The sequence below is a fragment of the Lactuca sativa genome, chromosome 5, assembly GCF_002870075.4.
Source record: "Lactuca sativa cultivar Salinas chromosome 5, Lsat_Salinas_v11, whole genome shotgun sequence".
Lineage (NCBI taxonomy): Eukaryota > Viridiplantae > Streptophyta > Magnoliopsida > Asterales > Asteraceae > Lactuca > Lactuca sativa.
In genome coordinates this window covers 169,122,085-169,139,376 of record NC_056627.2, presented here as the reverse complement: position 1 = coordinate 169,139,376, position 17,292 = coordinate 169,122,085, and positions in this window count along the sequence as shown.

Sequence of the window (17,292 nt, the reverse complement as noted above, 5' to 3'; positions counted from 1 at the left end):
CAAATGATAGTGGCTCTGGCAGAAATAAGAGGAATGAAGGAACAACAAGCAGATCTCGAGAGGCGACTGATGGGAGTCAAACGGTCGGATGCCGAGTCTAGCTCCAAACGCCGCAAGTAGAGCTTGTTCGATGCTCAACAATTTTGTTATAGATTAGGATTTCGGATAAAAGTTTTTCCCTTTATTTCCCTGTTGTATCCGTAATCGGAGATCCCTAGGAGGATCAAATTTTCCCAAACAAGATATGCAATGTAACACACCTCAGGTGTGACCTATATGTATAAATATAAAGTATTTCTTATATACCTCTCAGAAATCTCGAGTTTTAAATTTCTATGCCTACCTTGAAACCATAAACTAAAGTCAAAACAAATTACAAGATGCAACTAACACACGATTGTCAAAACATTAGAAACTTATAGTATTCATTCTTATTTTTCTCTACCAGAACATGCCTCCTCGTAGATCAACACGCAGAAACTCAACTTCAACACCATCTCCACCACCTCCTCCAATTATGGACACCGTTATGTTCCAGACTGCTGTAACCGCTGCTGTAACTGCAGCAATGGCTCAAATGAGCAACAACGGATCGGGGGGAGGAACAAACAGTTTTACAAATGGCCAAGGTCAAAGCCGTTCAGGGGTATGCACTTACAAAGACTTCACCAACGGAAAACCTATTCCCTTTTGCGGGACTGGGGGAGTATTGGCTCTATCTCAATGGATAGAGAAAACAGAAGCTGTATTCGAAATCTGTGCATGTCCTGAAGAAAGCAAAGTAAAGTTCGCCGCTTTTACTTTCTCTGAACGCGCCCTGACATGGTGGAACGGCCACGTCCAGACACTAACCCTGGTGGTGGCAAACTCCATGGGTTGGGAAAACCTGAAAAGAATGCTCCTTCGAGAATACTGCCCAAGAGGCGAGATTCAGAAGCTTGAACAGGAACTGTGGAACCTCTCGATGGTAGGATCGGACATAGCTGGTTACACCAACAGGTTCAGTGACTTAATAACACTTTGCCCAGGAATGTTAACCCTGGAGAGCCAAAAGGTTGAGAGATACATTTGGGGACTATCACCCCAACTTCGAGGAAGTGTGCTAGCTTCCAGACCCTTGACTTTCGCCAGCGCCAAGGAACTAGCGCAATCTCTTGTTGATCATGGTGTCTGTCAAGAAGTCGCGGAGATTATGGCTGAACCAACCAAAGGGAACAACAACAATGAAATCAATGCCAACAACAACAACAAGAAGAAATTTTGGAACAAAAGGAAGGGGCAAACTTCACAAGAACCTTCGAAGAAACAAATGGTTGCGGTTTATGCTGCTACTACCCCCACCACAACTCCTGCTACCTCTGCACCAACAAAACCATATGCAGGGATTCTGCCCAAGTGCAGCAAGTGCAACTACCATCACCATGGTATTTGTCGCGAGATGCACTGCAAGAACTGTGACAGGAAAGGGCACACAGCCCGTTTCTGTAAAGCACCGACACGACCAATTACTCAGGTTCCTGGAACTGGAGTAAGCCGGGCATGTTATGGGTGCGGAGAGACTGGACACTTCAGGAGGGATTGTCCCAAGGAAAGGAATTTTGGCGGTGTGGGGAGAGTGCTGGCAGTAGGACAGAGAGAAGCAATAGCGGACCCCACAGTGGTTACGGGTACGTTTCTACTCAACAACACTTATGCATGCATACTTTTTGACTGCGGTGCGGAGAGAAGTTTTGTGAGTCATAAATTCAAACACCTACTTAATCAAGAACCCCAACCACTCAATAAAATATTCACTGTAGAAATGGCAAACGGTAAAACAGAACACGCAAACGATTTATACATAGGGTGCACACTAAATTTAAACGAGCACTTGTTTCAAGTCGATCTTATGCCCATTTCCATAAGAAGTTTCGATGTCATCATCGGTATGGACTGGTTGAGCCTTCACCATGCCGATATCCTTTGCCACGAAAGGGCTGTTCGCTTAAATCTGCCAAACGGTGAAACTCTTGTCATTTATGGCGACAAACCTAGTTCAAGTTTACAAATCATTTCCTGTATTAAAGCACAAAAGTATCTTCGTAAGGAATATCATGCCTTTCTAGCCCACGTAGTAGACAAGAAACGAGAATCGAAAAACATTAAAGATATTCCGGAAGTCTGCAACTTCCCGGATATTTTCCCAGAAGATCTTCCAGGAATCCCACCGGAACGTCAAGTCGAGTTCAGAATCGACTTAATCCCCGGGGCTACCCCTGTAGCAAAGTCGCCGTACCGTTTAGCTCCAGCCGAGATGCAGGAACTATCCAGTCAATTAAACGAGCTGCTAAGCAAGGGATTCATCAGACCAAGTTTCTCACCATGGGGAGCGCCAGTCCTATTTGTGAAGAAGAAGGACGGATCCTTTCGCATGTGCATCGATTATCGGGAGCTAAGCAAACTCACAATCAAGAACCGATATCCCTTACCGCGCATAGACGATCTATTCGACCAACTGCAGGGGGCAAGCTACTTCTCAAAGATCGATCTAAGGTCTGGTTATCACCAACTACGAGTACTGGAAGGAGACATCCCCAAAACGGCTTTCCGAACACGTTATGGTCACTACAAATTTGTGGTGATGCCCTTCGGATTGACAAATGCTCCAGCAGTGTTCATGGACTTGATGAACCGAGTATGTCGTCCCTTCCTGGACAAGTTCGTGATCGTGTTCATAGATGATATACTCATCTATTCAAGAAGCCAGGAAGAACACAGCAAACACCTCCGCCAAGTATTGGAAACATTAAGGGCAGAGAAACTTTACGCAAAATTTTCCAAATGTGAATTTTGGATTCGGGAAGTGGATTTCCTAGGACATGTTGTAAGCAAAGAAGGAATACACGTGGACCCCTCCAAAATAAAGGCAATAGATAGTTGGACTACTCCAAGAACCCCTACAGAAATCCGGCAATTTTTGGGACTCGCCGGGTATTACCGAAGATTCATACCGAACTTTTCAAGGATTGCCAAGCCACTTACCACCCTAACCCAGAAGAATGTGACCTTCGACTGGGGAGAAAAACAAGACAGTGCATTTCAGACACTAAAGCGAGCCTTATGTAGTGCGCCCATCCTAACCTTGCCAGAAGGAACGGAGGACTTCGTGGTCTATTGTGATGCTTCAAACCAAGGACTTGGGTGTGTCTTAATGCAAAGAGGGAAGGTCATCGCCTAGGCCTCAAGACAACTAAAGACGCACGAAGTGAACTACACAACGCATGATCTTGAGCTAGGAGCAGTCGTCTTCGCTCTGAAGATATGGAGACACTATCTCTACGGCACAAAATGTACCATCTTCACTGATCATAAAAGCGTCCAACATATCCTCAACCAGAAGGAACTCAACATGAGACAGAGGTGATGGGTAGAACTACTAAGTGATTACGAGTGCGAAATCCGATATCACCCCGGAAAGGCTAATGTAGTGGCTGATGCACTCAGTCGAAAGGAGTACTCAGGTCGCCGAGTGAAATCCCTAACTATGACAATCCATTCACACCTGTTCACGCAAATCAAGGAAGCCCAAATAGAAGCCTTGAAATCCGAAAATGTGACAGGAGAAGCCCTAAGAGGAATGGATAAGAACCTTGAGACCAAGAACAACGGAATTCGTTATTTCATGGATCGAATTTGGATACCGAAGTTTGGTGGATTCAGAGAAATCGTTATGGATGAAGCCCATAAAACACGATACTCCATACATCCCGGCTCCGATAAGATGTATCTCGATCTCAAGAAATTGTACTGGTGGCAAAACATGAAGGCCGAAATTGCTACCTACGTAAGCAAATGCCTGACATGTGCCAAAGTCAAGGTGGAATATCAGAAGCCCTCGGGTTTATTACAGCAACCAGAAATACCCGAATGGAAGTGGGAGCGGATAACCATGGATTTCGTAACAAAGATACCCAAGACAACAAGCGGACTCGACACCATTTGGGTAATTGTCGACAGGTTAACTAAGTCAGCACATTTCCTACCGATCAAAGAGACGGATAAATTGGAAAAGTTAACAAGAACATACCTCAAAGAAATTGTACGACTGCATGGTGTGCCCATATCTATTATCTCGGACCGAGATAGTAGATTCACCTCAAGGTTCTGGCAGTCGCTACAAAAAGCTTTGGGGACAAGACTAGACATGAGTACCGCTTATCACCCACAAACCGACGGCCAGAGTGAGAGAACTATACAAACCCTAGAAGACATGCTGAGAGCTTGCGTAATCGATTTTGGCAAAGCATGGGACACACATCTACCATTGGTCGAGTTCTCGTACAACAATAGCTACCACACCAGCATCAAGGCTGCCCCGTTCGAAGCCCTTTATGGCCGCAAATGCAGGTCACCTTTGTGCTGGGCCAAAGTGGGGGACACGCAACTAGCAAAAGGACAAGCAACTGACAACACGCTCACTGGACCAGAAATCATAAGGGAGACTACGGAGAAGATTGTTCAAATCCGAGAACGTCTAAAAGCATCAAGAGATAGACAAAAGAGTTACGCAGATAAGAGACGCAAACCCTTGGAATTCCAAGTTGGAGACCATGTCCTACTCAAAGTCTCACCTTGGAAAGGCTTAATACGCTTCGGAAAACGTGGAAAACTGAACCCTAGATACATCGGACCATTCGAGATCCTTGCCAGGATCGGTCCAGTGGCCTACAAACTTAGACTACCTCAGGAACTCCACAACGTACACCCCACCTTTCACGTATCAAATCTAAAGAAGTGCTTATCCGACGAGACCCTTGTCGTCCCTCTAGACGAAATTGCAATAAATGAAAACCTTCAATTTGTGGAGGAAACAGTAGAGATTATGGATCGGGAAATCAAAAGGACTAAACAAAGCCGCATACCCATTGTAAAGGTCCGCTGGAACGCCAAGCGAGGACCTGAATACACCTGGGAATGCGAAGATCAGATGAAACAAAAGTACCCGCATCTTTTTCCTAAAACTGTAAACTCTATCTTAGATTAAATATCGGGACGAAATTCCCTTAACAGGGGGATGATGTGACAACCCTATTTTTCCCAAAAAGCATTGTAAACACTCGAAAGCTAAAAACAACGAAATTAACCTCGAAAATAAAGTGTTCAAGTATCTAAGTTGGAATACATCGAATATTAGATATCATGCCAAGGTTTCCAAAAACATAAAGAACGCTCAAAACCGGGTTATATTGAAGAAATTATAACCACTCGTATATTTACGACGCGACGTTAAAACATTATTTGACGTAAAAAGTAGAATCTCAATAAGATGCATTTTAAGCCTTAAGTATCTAAACAAAAGTCGTAGATCTCGTTGAACGGTGAACGTACATAAAAAGATCGCCCAAATTGGACCTCGTATGAAGAAGTTACGAATTTTCAAAGTCTCGTAACAGTAGTAGAGGGCTAAAAACTCTGATTGAAGATCGAGTGTTATTTAGCTAACGCAACCTAAACGAAAGTTGAAGATCTCCTCAGTAGTAATAAAACAATAAAAAGACAGACGAAAACTGACGTCGAATAAAGAACCTATGAATTTTTAACGAACTTTAGGAGGCCCGGCCTATTAAAAATATATCATTAAAAATAAAGTCAAAACTAGCCGACGGAGTCTAAAGGAAAGTTGTAGAGCATAATCTCACCTACGCGTGGATATAAAGAACGCGAAAAACGGAGATCGTACGCGAAAGTTACGGAATTTAGAAGTCGGAAGCAGGGATTACGCCCCGCGTACTCTGGGAGTACGCCCCGCGTACTAGACCCAGAGTCGAGTCCCATCGGCCCGCCCAAGCTACGTTTAGCTAGCCAGGAGTCGTAAGCCATGACGCCATTCTACGCCCTGCGTAACCAAGAACGCCCCGCGTACGTGAGTACGCCCAGCGTACTCCAAAATTACGCCCCGCGTACTCACTCTTCCAGCACTATAAATAGATGGCATGAGCTCGAGTCTTTGCACACCTTTCTCAATTCTTCAGTCACTCTCACACCCTTCCAAGCACCAGAGACCATTCCCTCACCTCGGTTTCCGCACTCGAGCCCCCGACGGAAGATTTACGCTGCAGAGATCCCCGAAGAGCCCGACGACGCAACCATCCGCGGACGAAGTTCTGCTCAACCCTAGCCTCTCTCTTCGAAACGGGTGAGTTCATACCCCTACTTTTCAATTCTTTTCACATTTTAGGGGGGGAAATACAAGTACATTACAAATCAAAGTATTATTTTTATAATATCGTTCTTATAGAGTGTTGATACAAAAATAACTTTATGTTTTAAAGGGATATTATATCACCAAGTTGTTATTACCAAATGGGAACATACTTTTGACAAACTATAATGAGCATAGTATTCAAGTGATTCATACTTTTTACATATACATCTCGACAAATGAAATGCTTTCAAAAGAAGTACAGTCTTTTATCATCGTAAATCTGTTTATACCTAGTAATGTGAGACAGCTTCACGTACGTTCGAGTATGCATTATTAAGTCCTGTATTATATACCATAATCTCTTGTAGGGGGAGCGTGATACTTGTGTATAGATCTATACGGGATTGACAATCCCGCACCTAAGCTGTTAGCTACAGCTAGGCCGGCAGGCCTGGGGTGACAAATGTCATAACAGTTCCAACGCCTGAAGAACGTTGTTACAGGCCATCATTGTCAATAGCATGGTTATAAAACTCACATAAAAGTATAAAAACAAGTTAGATTTACGAGATTCATACATGCATTTCAGTTTTTCCATTTTATTGCCAATACAAATGTTATCACTATTAATCAAGCATGGAAAACACTAATGCACTCCAACACGGGAAACTTTTCAAATCATATATAGAAAATATTGGATTTTCTGAAAACCTCGTTCATCGCTTTACTATCAAAAAGGACATACTTTTCAATGCAAAACACTTATGAACTCACCAACTTAATTGTTGACACTTTTTCGAAACCACTTGTATTTCTCAGGGAATCAGTAATACAGGTAACTACCAGCTTTTGGAGAAGGAAACACTAAAGATGTTTTATTATTGAACATTTATCATCTCATTGTAATATTCTTTTGCTATTATGTATAACGCAACAACATACGTTTTCAATATATATGTGATGGTTGTGTTACTTTCTTTACAATATTCAATGGTTGTGATACTACGTGAAGTCATCCACCCCCGAATGTTTCCGCCATTCTGGTTTGGGGGTGTGACACATGGTGCCATGCAACCCAAATGGACCATGTCGGGTCGGGTCAAGTACATACCGAAAATAGTTATGGACTTAGACACCTTATCCAATCGTCTCCCATTTGGATAAGTCTAATAACTATAACTGCAAGTATGACTTTAGGAACCGATCAACAATCGTAGCTCTTTCAAGGTCTCTCGGAACTGAGAAAAAGATGATACGCCATTTAAGATAAGTGATCATATAATCCTTTGTTCTAGATATCAGCCTGACAAATACATGGAACAATGTCTTACTTATTGTCCAGTAGTTTTTTCCCGATTTCCGATTTGTTTGACAAAGAACTTAATTGAACACATCAACTTAGTTCTTACCTGGCCTGGTACATAGGTCAAAACAAAATCATTGAGGGGCCCAGTTATCAGCTTCTAATCCAAGAAGAAACAGATAAACTTCGACTCATATGTTTTTCTACTACTCATTAAATTATACATCGGAGCACGTTTTATAACATCGAGTTACCAATGCGTTTTCGTATAATCAATGAATAACCAACTCATAAGTAACAAATCATATCTCTAGGTTTGAAGACTTATATGATATTACCGTCTCACGATCACTCGAGATAAATTCCATGAAGTGATTCCAGTAAGCATGGGTTGAGTCCAATGCTCAAAACTTATGAGCACTCATGATAGTTGTAGCCATGTCCAACAACTTAGACCTCTGCAACCAATCATGACAGTCTTGATTCATACCTACTTCCGACATATGACCGACTGTGGAGGTTCGAATAATATGATATATCAAACATAATTATTCTAGAAGTCAAAACATGCAAAAGAAATGTAGCAAACGATCGACAAGAGATAGCAACACTTTACTCATAAATAAAACACCTTTTATTCATCAGCTAATGTCAATTACACTTTAAAAATTTCGAGGTTATCTAACTAGTAAATCTGATATCATCCTTCAGCCCTATGCTCCGAGCATGCTGGAGATCCTTAACCCGAGTTAGTCCCTTCGTGAGGGGATCTGCTGGATTCTCATCTGATGATACCATCTTTGTTACGAGGAGTCCTTCTTCTATTCGATCTCTGATGAAATGGTATTTTCTGTTGATGTGTCTGGATCTCCTGTGATCCCTTGGTTCCTTGGCTAAGGCAACTGCACTTTCAGTATCACAGAAAATTTCCGTTGGCTCCATAATAGCCGATACAACTCCAAGGTCTCCAATGAAGTTCTTCAGCCATATCGCCTCCTTTGTTGCCTCGCTAGCTACTATATACTCTGATTTGCAAGTTGAATCAACCACTGTCTCTTGCTTGGAACTCTTCCAAGAAATTGCTCCTCCGTTTAAGGTAAAGACCCAGCCTGACTGAGAGCGGAAATTATCCCTATCAGTCTGGAAGCTAGCATCACTATATCCTACAACTCTCAAGTCATCACTCTCACCGAGGGTAAGAACCCAGTCCTTAGTCCTCCGTAGGTACTTGAGGATATTCTTTACTGCAGTCCAGTGCGCCTTGCCAGGGTTCCCCTGATACCTGCTAACCATGCTCAAGGCAAAGGCTACATCAGGTCGAGTACACGTCATATTATACATGATCAATCCTACAGTCGAAGCATAAGGTATTCGACTCATTTCTGCTATCTCAACCTCAGTACTTGGGCTTTCTGTCTTACTCAATCCGGCATTACTCTGGATGGGTAACCCTCCTTTCTTGAAGTCCTGCATGCCGAATCTCTTCAGCACCTTATCCAAGTAGGTACTCTGACTAAGTCGAATTAGTCTTTTAATCCGATCTCTCAAGATCCTTATCCCTAGAATATAGGCAACTTCTCTTAGGTCCTTCATAGAGATACACTTCCCAAGACAGGACTTTACTTCCTGCAGAGTTGAGATGTCATTTCCTATGAGTAGTATGTCATCCACATACAATACCAAAAAGCTAACTATACTCACGCTAGCCTTGACATATACACAAGATTCATCTTCACTCCTAGAAAAGCCAAATTCCTTAACTTTCTCATCAAAGCAAAGATTCCATCTGCGAGGTGCTTGCTTTAATCCATAAATGGATTTCTCAAGCTTACACACTCTATTAGGGTACTTTGTATTGACAAAACCCTCTAGCTGACTCATGTAAACATCCCCAACCAACTTTCCATTAAGGGAAGCGGTTTTGAGATCCATTTGCGATATTTCATAGTCATGAAATGCGACTATGGCTAACAGAACCCTAATAGACTTAATCTTGGCCACTGGAGAAAAGGTCTCATCATAATCAACTCCCAGAGTTTGTGAGAAACCCTTTGCAACCTGTCGTTCCTTATAAGTGTGTACATTACCATCCATGTCGGTCTTCTTCTTAAAGATCCATTTTCACCCTACAGTCTTACGACCTGGTATATTCTCAACCAAGTTGCAAACTTGATTGTCATACATGGACTGTATCTCGCTATCCATTGCCTCTTTCCACTTGGCTGACTCAGGGCCTGCCATGGCTTCCACGTAGCTGTTAGGTTCATCCAGACCTATCAGTGTCTCATCATTGATAAGTGTATATCCTTCCGTAGTAATATGGAATCCATAGTAATGCTCAAGTGCATTCCTAACCCTTGTGGAACGCATCAGAGGTACAAACTTGTCAATTGGCTCAACAAGATTTTCCTCCTCAAGTTGAGTGCTAGGGTTTGAAGTTCCTTCACCACTTGAATCTTGAATTTCTTCAAGTTCAACTTGCCTCCCACTGTCTCCTTGGCTTATGAACTCTCTCTCTTGAAAGACAGCCCTCCTAGCTACAAAGACCACATTTTCACTAGGTCTGTCGAAGAGGTAACCAAAGGATTGTTGTGGGTAGCCGATGAAAATAGACTTATCACTTCGAGGTTTGAGCTTATCATGAGTCTCGTGTCTCACAAAAGCCTCGCAACCCCAAATCTTGATATGGTCTAGTTTGGGTACTTTACCAGTCCACATCTCATGAGGAGTTTTGGCAACTTTCTTTGTAGGGACTAGATTAAGGATATGGGTGGCAGTTTCTAAGGCATACCCCCAAAATGTGATTGGTAGCGAAGCTCGACTCATCATGGAACGAACCATATCCAACAAGGTTCGATTATGCCTCTCAGCTACACCATTCAACTGCGGTGTCCTGGGAGGTGTCAATTGTGAGACAATCCCACATTCCCTAAGATAGTCGAGCAACTATGAACTAAGATACTCACCACCTCGATCGGATCGAAGCATCTTAATGTTCCTGCCCAATTGATTCGCGACTTCCTGTTTAAATTCTTTAAAGCTTTCAAAAGTCTCTGACTTATGCTTGATTAAGTAGAAATATCCATATCTACTATTATCATCAGTAAATGTCAAATAATAACGATTTGCATACCTTGTGGCATGTTTGAAGGGTCCACATACATCCGTGTGTAGAAGATCCAACAAACCTTCACCCTTCTCACAAGAACCTGTGAAGGGTGACTTTGTCATTTTTCCATGTAAGCATGATTCTTAACTATCATCTGACTTTTGGTCCAATGACTCCAAGACTCCATCCTTTTGGAGTTTGCCTATGCGTTTCTTGCTTATATGTCCAAGACGACAATGCCATAATGATGCTTTATCCAAGTTATTATCATTAATAGAATCAATACACAATACATTATTTCCTAAGTTATCAACCACAGATACAGTTCCATACACACCATCACAAGGTAATGCTTTAAAATAAAGAACATTATTAAAGAAAGCATTAATCGAACCAACTTCATTATCAAATGAAAAGGAGAAATCTTGTTTATATAATGCATGAAAGGAAATAATATTTCTTGCCATTTCTAGTGAATAACAACATTTATTCAAATCTAAACTAAACCCACTACTTAGCGATAAAGTATAAACTCTATACTTGGTGACATGTGAAGCTTTCCAGTTCCCCATGATTAAGTTTATTCTTCCATGCTCCACATTCTCACTTCTTCTTAGTCCCTGCAAATCAGAATAGATATGAATACCACAACCGTTATCAAGGACCTAAGAGTTAGAATGGGGTGAGTTATTAGATAAGATAGTGTAAATACATGCATGGTTGGGTTTAACTTTCCCATCCTTCACATCTTGCTGGTATTTTGGGCAGTCCCGCTTCCAATGTGATATTTTATGGCAATAGAAGCATTCAACCTCTTTTGGGTCAGAAGAAGGAGTGACGAAACCTTTGTTGGTTACACTTGAAGAAGAGACATCAAGGGTCCTAGCCTTGGTACCCTTCGAAGAAATCTTCCTCTTCTTCCCTCGACCTTTCCCGATTGCGAAACCCGAGGCGGAGTTTGGAGTAGGAGTGTTAACAACTGGGTTACCCTTAAGACCTGTTTCTGCGGTCTTGAGAAGTCCCTGAAGTTTGCTGAGTGTGACCTCTTCCTTATTCATGTGATATGTGATGCGGAATTGATCATAGCATGATGGTAAGGAGCGCAAAATGATATCTATTGCAAGCTCCTCAGGGAAGTCCACATTTAGTTTCAACAGCCCATCCACATACCTTTGCATTTTCTACATGTGGCTAGTGATGGATTCCCCGCCCTTCATCATGGTTGTTATGATAGAGCAGATGATTTCATACCTCTCTTGTCTTGCACTTTGATGGTATCTTTCCATCAGATCTTAGTGCATTTCAAAAGGGTAGAAGTTCTCATAGGACATTTGGAGTTCCGCTGTCATGGTAGCCATCATGATGCATGCCACTTTTGTAGCATCCCTTTCATGTACCCGGAAGTTAGTGATCTCCTGGGGAGTTGCATTGGTCTCATCAATCTCCTTAAGCTCCTTATGAAGGACATATTCTTTGTCCTCATACCGGGTAATCATTTTGATGTTTCTGATCTATTCATTGAAGTTGGATACATCAAAAGTAACTTTTCCACACAAGTTCATAAGGGTAAAGGAGCCATTAGGATTAGAGCCAGAATCAACATTGTTTGAAGACATCTGAAAGAAGAGAACAAGATTAGTTTAGATATTAAGAGAGTCCTTAATAAAACACCGAAAATGTAATATTAAGGCTAGGATGCAATCACAATATATTATAACTTATAAGAGGTATGCCGTAATCCAAGCTATAACATATTTGAAAGGTAGGTGAATGACGATTCACTAATTTCCACCATGAAAAACAAAATATAGATATTAGGTTTTTAATTCGTTCTTAGAAATTCCTAGATTCTTTTTAGATTCAATGAACTTTTCAAAGGCATGTTTCAAACTCGAGTGTGCCCTCCAAGGTTTGTGACTGGGATACCGAGGATCACTAAAGGAGGTGTGAAGTAACCATGCAAATCAATTGTTACCCTTAAATTTTATCACTCAATCGATGTGCCGGTAAACCACACACACTCCATCGATACTATGATAAACCTTAAGTTACACTTTACCTACCTTGTTAAGTCCAAGTTAGTGTGCCGGTTAACCACACACGCTCCACCAACGACTTAAACAAAGTGTAAAATGTAATTTCATGGATTAGCACCTTATTCACATTTTCCTAAAGAAACTAAGATTCGGAATTTAATAAAATAATTTAGTTACTTTATATTATTCATCATACATTTAATGAGAATTTATAAGTCCTTGTCCTACCCGTTTGGCTAACGACCCTCCACCGATCGAGGAAGCGGTGGGTGAGAGTGGACACCCATTAAGTTGCCATTTTATAAGCAACAACCTTAGACCCCCCTTATAGACCGACTTTGTGAATGAGGCGTACTAGCCGTAAGACGAATTGATGTTATATATATATATATATATATATATATATATATATATATATATATTATTAACTTATAATATTCTAATGTATAAGGGTTGAATTTTAACTTTTAAAATTCTAAGGGTTGGAACTAAAGTTTTAATCAAGAGTTTACTTGTTCCAAAACTTGAGGGAAAGTATTGTAAACTTTCAAAACTTTTCATTTCTTATAACTTATGAATTAGTTGAGTAATAAAAATGAAGACTCTTTATTTTTTATAACTCTTGTGTTCTTTTAATGGCTTTAATAAAAGTGTGACTTTTGGTTTTCCATAACTTGAGGACAAGTTATGGACTCCATTAAAAACACATTATGATCATGAATTAAACTACCATGAAGGTTACAAATAATTCCTATGATCATCTAATCTTCATAAGTTCAAGAACATGAATATTAACACTTTCAAGAATCAAAAAATTACACTTAAAACTTGTAATTTTGATAATTGCCATTGTAAATGGATTAGCATAAACATTACACCATCTCAAACAAGTTTTAAAACACCAAAACAGTTTAGGGTAATGTTTCTAGTCCATTTCCAACAACAAATGTCGAAATTCTGAAAAACTGCAGCCTCTACTCGTCGAGTGCAAGAACAGACTCGACGAGTAGCTTGCATTTGTTCATGGACTCGTCGAGTCCCCCCATGCACTCGGCGAGTTCATACGAGAAGAAAACAGAAAAACGATTTTTTTTCAAGTAGTTTGCACATAAAATCAACAAACAAGGCTAAGCTCTGATACCACTTATGGGTTTTGAGAATTCTAACACTTCCTAAGTGTACATGCAACCCTAATAACCTTGGATCTAGGTTTGTCTAATTATCATGCAAAGTTGAATTCCAAGGTTATATTCCTATCTAGCCTACATGGGGAACAATTTTTAACTTGAATGAAAGATAGAATAACATACCTTGTTGTTGCTTATGATCCTTGAAAGCTTGTGAGCCTAGCACCCCATGTGTGATACCTCAAATACTTCACACAACACCAAATTCAAAGGAGTAAATTTTTTTAGAGAATACATACTTGAAAAATCGGCCTAGCCCTCACTTGATCTTGTGTAGCCGATTTTGGTGGAGAATGGGTTCCTTATTTAGTGTTGACACATCTAGGGTTACACCATGTAAACCTTAATATGTTATGACTCTTCATTTCCATGACCCATGGGTTTGTAACTCCCATGAAGCATCCGTGGAGCATCCTATGGGTTTAACCCAACTTGATAATCCATGGAGCCTCTTAGCCCACTATACAAGTTATGGATGATTTACATAATCAACCCTTATATTTAATTAGTTATCTTTTGTTCACTTAATTAATTCGAAATTAATTCTTGATCAAACTAATTAAATAATAGTATTAATATATTAGAACTTATAACATATTAATAAACCACAAGTGTTAGTCTATCCAATTACATGGTGCCATGCAACCCAAATGGACCATGTCGGGTCGGGTCAAGTACATACCAGAAGTAGTTATGGACTTAGACACCTTATCCAACAGTTACAATTCTCCCCCACTTGACCTAGAATTCTGATGGGTTATAGCCATAAGAACATCCTATGTGCTCATGCAAACCGTAATGCTTGGATCTAGGTTTCTCTATTATACATGCAATTCATCCAAGACTTTAAACCCTCGTTCTAGCATACAATTAATCATATTAACATGAGAATGGGTTTTAGATCTTACCTTGATTGTTATGTAGGAATAACAATCTCAAATCCTCCTTGTAATGGCTTTAGAAAGCTTAGAGTCACAAATGTCACTCCTCTAATGGCTCACAAACACCAAGAGCAAGAGGATGAAGAATGATAAGAGATGAGGCTGCCCAAAACGTGTAGAAACCCTAAGGAAACTCATCAGCACGTTTTTGGGGCTTAAGGCTACTATATATACATGTAGCCTATTAGGGTTTTCAACTAAGAAAGCCTAATTTGACTGCTTAAGCCCGAAGCAGCCCATGGACCCTTTTAGAATATCCCCTGGACGATTTCTAATGGGTTTCCCTATAGAATTCGGCCGACCTATTATTCCAAGGTGATCCATATCCCAAATGCAATTATCTTATAATTACAGTTCCAGTCCCTTAAGTTTAATTAATTTCTTTTAACCACAAAATTAATTATCAGTTAATTCTTGACTAATATTAATTAAACAATATGATTTCTCATTTAATATATTATTCTCGTAATATATTAATAAATCATAATTAATCATTTCTCTCCATAATTCATCCTATCAACTTGCTTTGGTGACGGCAACCCAAATGGACCATGCACCATCGGGTTAGGTACATACCAAAATAGTTATGGACTTAGGCACTAATCCAACAGTCTCCCACTTGGATAAGTCTAATAACTATTCTGCATATGACTTCAGATCCTGATCTGCAATCGTAGCTTTCAAAAGCCGCTGTCAACTCTGATCTTATCAGATACACATGTCCTTTAGATAAGGGATCCTATATTCCTTCATTCTAGATATCGTATAGATATGAGACATGAATTTTAGTCATTCTCTCTATACTGTTTCCCGACTTCTGATTTATGACGACTGACAACAGACTACAATTGAACATATCAATTTAGTCCCGGCTTGGCCAAACACTTAGGTGCCATCACTAAATCATTGAGGGCCCCAAATATATCGCTTTTATCCAAATTTGGATAAAAGGAACGGATAAAATTTGATTCAATGCTTGCTTGCACTCACTCACTGAATCACACACAACAATATGTTTTATAACACCAAGTTACTGGTGCGTTTACATTTTATCAAAGTGCAACTGATTCGCAAGATACAACTCATACATCTCGGTTTCAAGAATATAAGATGTTATTGTCTCACTAATCACTCGTGATGAAATTCATAAAGTGATCCAAGTGAGCGTGGGTTTAATCCAATGCTCAAATCATATTCATAAGCACTCACAAACGTTGTAGCAAACCTTTGCTACGTCTAATACACTTTAGACAATCTACAAACCAATTAATGACAGTCTTCATTCATACCAACTTCCAACACATGAACGACTGTGGACCATTCGGATTATTTGATTATTCTGAAATAATTAATTATTCAGGAAGTCAAAACATGCAACGTGAAACACAAGAATAATACTAATCCCATATGACCCCAAACTCTGGGTATAATTAAAACATTTTATTTAATCACCATATTGATTACTCATCATTTGTTGTTTCGGGTAATCAACTTATTACTTGAATTATTACTACACATGTACCATGCTCTCAGCATGCACACGATGTTAACCTATGGTCCTTACTTTGTGAAATAGATCAAATGAACACATTTCCAATCATACTCATTTCACAACTCCCAATCCTTATCACAAGTGTAAGAATATCAAATTCTTGCCACTTATAGAATATGCTAGATTCTAACATTTTATGCAATGATCCTTTCATAAACTCACAGCTCAAAATCATCAAGACTTGGCCAATCTCTATCAGAAACAATTCTATAGATATGATGTCTCTCACTCAAAGTACATTCCTTTGAACATCCTTCTTGCATAAAGTTTCTAATCTAGACATAGATTCTAAATATCCAACTCCCAATATGGAAACATTTCCATACTTGCCATATGGCAACTCATTCTTAATAGAATCTTATCTATTCATAATAATGTCGATATGATCCATCCAATACCATACGTCCAACTGTAACACCCAAAACCAGAACGGCGGAAACGTTTTGGGGTGGATGACGTGATGTCAAGTATCACAACACATGCATTATAGTAATCAAAGTACAACAAAACATTGCATTAATAGTAATAGTTTTACATGGTTTACATAATAGTACATCAAGGTAATACAAGTAAATATAATAAGTACAACATGGTACTAGCCTATCTTCATCAACAGCTCCGGGGATGTACCTGTCTAATGTTGACCTGAGAATACAAGTTATTTGAAAAACGAATATCAACATTTTTACAAATGATGGTGAGTTCATAAGTATTTAGTGTCATTTTATCCAAATAACGTTAATAAAAGTGGTACTTTTAGGGTATCCATTACATTAGTGTCTTTTCTAGAAAATCCTATATTTTCTTTAATAAAAGCAATCTTCTACCAAGACTGGACGAAGTTAAGTGGTAAAAAGGTAGTTTTCCCTTAATCGCTATCATTATCAAAATACAGAATTTGATTATTAAGAAAGCAGGAGAAATCAGGGAAATAACACATGCCTCAGCAGTGAGGACTGCTGACTAAGGCAAAAGGAATC